The following is a 7508-nucleotide window of genomic DNA, read 5'->3' as shown; positions in this document are numbered from 1 at the left end:
CCCCAAGCTCCTGAGTTCAAGCCCCAGGACTAGAAAAAAAAAGATTCATTATATTAAGCCAGGCATTAGTGGCTCACACCTGTAATCCTATAGTCAGAGGTCTGAGGATTGAGGATTGAAGCCAGCCCAGGCAAGAAAGTTTGTGAAATTCTTTTTTTTTGTGTGTGTGAGGGGTTCTGTCGTGAAGCTTGAACTCTTGGCCTGGGCACTTTCCCTCAGCTCTTCAGCTCAAGGCTAGCGCTCTACCAGTTGAGCCACAGGGCCACTTTTGGCTTTCTTCTTTTTTGCTTATGTGGTGCTGAGTTATCAAACTCAGGGAACCATGCATGCAAGTCAAGCACTTTTCCCAGCCCTGTGAGATTCTTATCTCCAATTAAATCTCAGAAAAATCTGAAAGTGCTACTTTGCCTCAAGTGATAGAGTTCTAGTGTTCATCCAAAGGAGCTCAGGGACAGCACCCACACACAGAGTTTAAACCTCAGGACAGAAAACAAATTAAAAAAAAACTCACTAAACACTATTCATAAACAGCAACTCACATACAACTGCTTAAAGTTAATTAAAAATATGATTAAAATAAAATACAAGTCATTTTGGGTACCAGACATAGATAGAATACAGGGGACAAAGTAAATTTTACATCACACAGTTTGAGTGAAAATTTGTTATTTAGTGTTCTAACATCATTTAGGAAATTGACAATACCGTCAATTATAGTTCATTTTCATTGAGGAACAGATTGAATTATGCTGCCTTTTCATATCAAACCATAGAGGTGACTTTTTGCTTCTGGTTGAAGTATATCTGATATTTTAAAGTCGATTTGTCCTAATATAATTTAATTTAATCAATCAGTTCATTAGGGCGATGTTGGTCAGATTTTTTTTCTAGTAAATCTTATCCTTTATAATAAATGACAGCATGCTGTGTCAGTCTCCTAGTAATATGACAAAACACTTTATGAAATTAATTTTAAAGAGGAAAAGATTAATGTTGGCTTCTGATTTTATACATTTCAGTTTATGTTTCTTATCCTCATTGCTTTGGGATGGTGGTGGCACACTACCCCATATCAGGAACATGTGATGGAGTATGTGTATTCATCGAAGCCAGGACATAAGAAGAGGAGGAATAAGAGTGGGAGAGGGAAAAAGAAGAGGAGGGGAAGAGGGAGAGGGAGAAGGAAAAGGAGAAGGAGAAGGATACAGAGAAGAAAAAGTAGGAAGAGGAGAAAAGGACTTGATCATAACATCCTCTTTGATTACAAGTTCTCAGTGACAAAATCTCTACAACTATGCCCACTTGAAAGGGTTCACTTCTGGGCTGGGAAGTTGGCTCAGTGGTAGAGCACTTGCCTTGCATGCTCGAGGCCCTGGGTTCAATTCCTCAGCACCTCATGAAAAAAATAAAGCCGGAAGTGGCATTGTGGCTCAAGTGGTAGAGCACTAGCCTTTAGCTGAAGAGCTGAGGGACAGAGCCCAGATCCAGAATTCAGGCCCTAAGACCGGACCCCCCCCCCAAAAAAGAAAGGGTTCACCTCTTTATGGCAACATAGTGAAAGCTAATTATTAATCCCAATCCTTAATGATTTCAGATTTAATTTCTAGTGTGGTGGGTAGATATTTCTATACAATTTTGCTAACTTCTGTTCCTAAGTACCTACTTGAATTAATCAGAGAAGCTATTTGACTTGGAGGTGATTTGGTTATATCATTGCTGCAAAGATGAATGAAATATTTTGAGTGCAAATACATTTTATTTAACAGCTAAGAAAGCTTCAAGAGATTTCATTTTGGGACCTTCAAAAAATGACTATTTCATCTAACTCATAATGACTGGAATTTTTCATAATTTTATGGCATTTCCATTCAAGTTTTTTCATCTATAGTAAGGTTCTTTCTAGTCGAAGGCAAAATAAATATTATCACAATCATTTATTTCTTATTTTATAAAGAGTAGGTATACTTTGAATTTCCTACCATTCAAAAATTTGTTATATTCTAGTTTATAGGAATAATTGGATAAGTGATGGGACATCTTGCTTTAGTTCAGATTTAAAGTTAAATTTTCAAAGTGCCTAATAGTTCCCTTTTGGTAATCAAAGTGAAAATCAGGCTTGTTTTATCCCCAAGAATGTCATTATTTCCTATGTGAAAAGGTAAAAATAAATGTAATATTAATTCCATGGAAAGAAATCAAATACTTATGCAATGCATCAATTCCATAGATTTTGAGATCTATTAATAAAATTAATAAAACCCATATTAAACACATTGCTTAAGAAATGAAGCAAGTGATAATTTTGTTTTCTAGGTGAAGTTGATATAGAAATCAAAGCCCAAAGATTCCAGAGTTCTGTGTGCTTGATTCGTGCCAATTTACACATATGCTTGGCTTATCTCAATGTTATTTGAGGATAACTGAGAATGGGACTACAATAAAAATATCACTCAAATGTTTAGCTTTATTTTCTTACTAAATATGCCATATATCTTCTTATTTTATTTGAAAATTCTGGTAAATTTATTTAACTAACATCAACAATTAGGAGAAATAAAGAGCACTTAGCTCCTTAAAAGACAATCAATAAGAAAAAAAAAAATGACTCTTTTGTTTTTTTCCAAGGTTGAAGTAAGCCAGGCCCAAAGAACCAAAGGTCCCATGTTTTCCCTTATTTGCAATAACTAGTATATGCCTGAGAAAATCAGAAATGGTCAGATAAGTTGATGTTAGGGAAAATGAACCCCAAGATGTATATTAAAATATTTGTTTTTCTTTCATGCGATTGTTTTGGACATATTTATAAAATAATTTCTTTGTTGCTTTCTATGTCCCTCCCCCACAGTATAACCCCTGCTTTCACTGTATTTGATGTTGGTATAGTTTGTGGAGGCGAAAGGAAAAAACAAATCATTTAAATATGGATACAGGTGGACCCATTGCAACAATGAGATGTACAAGACTTTATGTCGAAAAAAGAACTTTACAATTTTGACATGGGGGCTCACAGGCAGGGGAGGAATTGGAAGGAAAGGGAATGGGAAACAGAGGAGGAGGCAACAATGCTGAAATACTCATTACCTAGCCCATGTAATCGTAACTCCTCTGTAAGATATTTTCTTAATAAAAAACGAATAAATAGAAGAAAAATAAGAAAGAAAAAAATGAAGCAACAAAGAAAAATTGAACCACATTTTGCATGTGGTGTTTTTATATTGTGGTGCTTATAATTGTGGATTATATGAGTGTTCCATGAATTGGGCTCATATCACTAGGACTACTGGAAGAAAATTTCAAAATCTAAAGCAGTTATCACAGCTGTGAAGTTTTTTGTGGGTTTCACTACAGTAGCAGCAGGGCCTAAACTGTAAAAAGGAAATAATTCTAGTGATTTGCAGGCAAGAATATCATGAAAAGCATACTTTTATCTTCCTAGAAGAAATAAGAAGACCACACTTACTAAATGATCAGTCCTTAAATAACAGTGCCACTTTTAAGGCACTCTAGATAATTCAAGTCTTTCATCTCCCCACAACCACTATTGCCATTCCCAAATCATTGCCAAGGTGAATTTCCAGTTCTTTTTGATATTTCAAATGGCTTAGGTGTAACATAAACAGTAACTCAAGTTGTTGAGAAAATTTAATTTAGAATAAGCAAACAAATCAGAGTCAACTCCATAGCAAAACCTTTAGGGAAAATGAACTAAGGAATATGGCATGTCCTTTGTAACTTAATAGTAGACATTAAGGCAAAATGCCAGAAACAGACTCTACAAGAAGAAAATGTCTTTCGTTAAGACATATAAAGGATTACCTAGGGGCAATTAATTTTACCTACCTTTTCTATTATATGATAGCATATTTTTGGCTACTAATCAGAGAGACTCAAAAAGATTCATAAATAATATGAAAAATGCACTGTCATGAATGAATGAAATCAGGGAGTAGATGTTTCAAGACCTGGATGGTTCTGTTATATATTCTCATTATTTTGAATAATCTGATGGTTTTACATATATGGAATTATAAATGCATTTTATGTCTGGGCATGAAAGTTTGATTATTAGATCATTGTCTGATACCCAATGTCAAGAACCTAAACTGAGTTAGAGTGGTAAATATGTGTGTGTATGTGTGTGTGTGCATTCGTGTGTGTGTGTGTGTGTGTGTTTGTGTGTGTGTGTGTGTGTGTGTGTGTGCAAGCATGTATGTAAAAGGAAGAATCTTCTTTCTCTCAGGGTATATACTTAATTGTATTAGTTATACCATATTAATGACAGCAGATAAAGGTAATGAACATTTGGAGCCATATGTTTATGTTCCTATGATTGCATGAACAAACTAAATTTGTGTTTGGGGTATGAGTTTTGTGGAAGGTACGCTGAAAGTATAAACATTTGGAATCTTGAGAAGGATATCAATAGCAATAATTTTAGTGTAAATCAATTTTAGACAACACTTGCAAAGATAGGTAATTATATATGAAAATGAAATATTTACTGATTTTTCCATAGATACACTTTTCTATAAATTTGTAGGAAAACAAGTTATAATATAGAAACATAAAATTAATGTCAATTATTGAATACGTTTTACACTCTAGTTTCTTCAAGTAGAAATACCATTTATTTCTTCTGTACAGGAAGGAAACCCTAAATATTGCAGTTTGTGTGATATTTCACATTGGGAAGCTTTGTCTGTATTTATAACTTTATTTCTTTTATTTCTGCTTTCCTATTCATAATTCTGTTTCTCATAGTATTCTTCTAAGGACTTTTTCTTTCTCCCAATTTGGGGTTTCAACATACTTCATGCTCTGTTTGTTTGCTAAAAATAGTCAGTCTACCATTTGAACCATGCCTCCAGCCCAGAAGTTTATGTAGTTAATTGGAGATAGAACCTCATTAACTTTCCTACCAGGCTGAAAACCATTGTCCCCCAGTCTCACTAGGGTCATAGAGGTGAGTCATGGACCCAAAGAGTCAATGACTTATGTCTTATATTTTCTACATGTTTGCTAATATTTGTAATAATAAACTACCACAGATTGGGTAGCGTTAATATTGTAAATACATTACCTCTGAGTTGGAGGAACTGGAACTCCAAGATCAGAGTTGGCTTCTTCTAAGTCCTCTTTCCTTGGCATATTCAAGGCCTTCTACCTCTCTTAGAGAAGACTTCAATTTAAATGCTTCCTTTGAGATTCTGTTTCCAAATGCAGTCAATGGGTTTTTGATCTTTAATATGACTTCAGTAGGACAGGATCCAACACACAACATATTATTTAATGAATAGAAGAAAATCTCTAATAGGAAATTATTCTGTTTGGGGATGGAAGTTGTGATTATAATTTAAAAAATTAGCAAAAGAGGTAAAAGTTTTATTAGAGCTTGTAAAACGAGTATGTAGTGTATACCTTAGACATGCTAAATTCTTACCGTGGTACACACTTAATTTCCTTGTGGTATTGGAGGATTGAACCCAAAAGCCTATATTTGTGAAACAGCATCTCTACTACTTCCATATATGCAGATTGTAATTGGATTGCTTATTTTGAGGTAGTATCACTATGCCTGGGACTGATTGGACTGTGGTCCTCCTAAAACAAGCAAAAAAACTGCACCCAGAAAATGGTTAGAGTTTCTGAAACTTCTTTTTTTGTCTGGGCTTCCTTGGAACTGGAATTCTCCAATCTTTGTTTCCCATGTAGATAAGATTACAGTTTTGAACTACTTTATGTAGTAAAGGTATATAATTTCAAAATATCTTGATATTGCTTGTATTTGTTCTTAAAATATATACCTAACCTTAATTCTCTCTCTCTTTTGTTTAGTACTCTAAGTTGAAAATATTGGTTTTCTTGATTAACATGGCTTTGTTTTGGATGGAATCTCCTAATGTTCAACAAAATCTTCCAATAGTTTATGTCAAAATCATGGAAAATAAGGCTTCATATTGGAAAACAAAACAATGTTCCTTAATTTATAAATGCAATATATTTATAGTGTTAGTGCTTTCTTAAGTATGAGAAGAGAAGGAAGGCAGAAATGTGAAAGATGTCAGATATAATTTTGATAACATAGATTTTTGTAGTTGTCACTTCATGTTATCTTCCTTCCTTAAAGCTTGATTTATTAAAACCCTATGAGTGGATATTGGTTGGACTACTGGTAACGGTCTCCAGGAAATGAAGCTGATTTTTGAAGACTGATGGTGTGATAAATAAAGGAATGTTGAGTATGAGGACCCATATTGTCACATAATGAGCGACTAGGTTCAACTGCTGAACAGCAAAACAAAGAAGTTTCAAGTCTGATGATCCACCTTGGAAGATATATAGATAGCTACAGGCACATATACATATGCCTGCATGCATGAAATAGTAGAATTTTGAGAAACTTAGCCTGACAATTATTAGACTATATCAAACTAGTTGCAGGAAAGGCACAGTAAAATACCAATAGTTTAGCATAGATTTTGCATAGATTTTGGAAAGGATGAGTATTCTTCCTTTATTATATACTTTACAAATATCCTTAATATATTTTAAGTTTTTTTTATATTGTAATAGGAGCATCTATACAATGCTGAGATTTGGAATTACACAAAATATGCAACATGGCTGGGCACTGGAAGTTCAAGGATGTAATCTTATCAAGTTAAGAGATTGAAATCTGTTATTACAGTGTGAAGCCAACCTGAGTAGGAAAGTTAATTAGATTCTTATTTCCAGTTAACCACCAGGAGAAATGGAGTTCCAGCTCAAATTATGCAGAGCACTGGCCTTGAACACAAAATTACCATCCATGCCCTGAGTTTAAGCTCTACGATCAACAGAAACAAAAACACAAAACACAACATGGAGTTAGATATTTTATAATGAATCACATTTTAATATACTCTACATGGTTAGAAAACTAGACTTCTGTGTTAGCTTTATAGCCTACCATAATAAGTGATATTGTCCATTTATTAAGCAGAAAGGCTTACTCAGATTTACAAATTTAAAGGTTTCAGTGTATGTTCAGTTCGTTTTATTGTTTTGGTGGCCTGTGACAAGACAAAGCTAAGGTGGGGAATGTGTCACAGACAAATGTTTTTGACCTAGAATGATTAAAGTATAAAAGAAGAAAGTAGATGAGAGTCTATGTTCACATGGGTTTCACTCTGAAGTACTTATTCTCCAGAAGAACTATTCAGATATTCTTCACAGTATGGGAGGAAATGGAAAGTCATTTTTCTTTAACACATAGGTCTTTCTGGGCATTCTGAATTCAAATGGCAACATCTACACCAGTGATAATGACTTATCCAGGGTGGATGCAACTCCATATTTCTATAAATCCTAATCAGATCTCAGCAGACGAAATATTTTATGGAATTCCTATTAAAATATTTTCTGCTGACTGACTGAGTCTCCATACTACAGATGTGTATATCTGTGTATTTGTATGTGTGTGTTTTAATAAACTAATATAACAATGTAGCTGATAAAAAGGACTCCTA

The sequence above is a fragment of the Dipodomys merriami genome, unplaced genomic scaffold (genome assembly GCF_024711535.1).
Source record: "Dipodomys merriami isolate MVZ:Mamm:240054 unplaced genomic scaffold, mDipMer1.0.p SCAF_292, whole genome shotgun sequence".
NCBI lineage: Eukaryota > Metazoa > Chordata > Mammalia > Rodentia > Heteromyidae > Dipodomys > Dipodomys merriami.
This window is presented reverse-complemented; position numbering follows the sequence as displayed.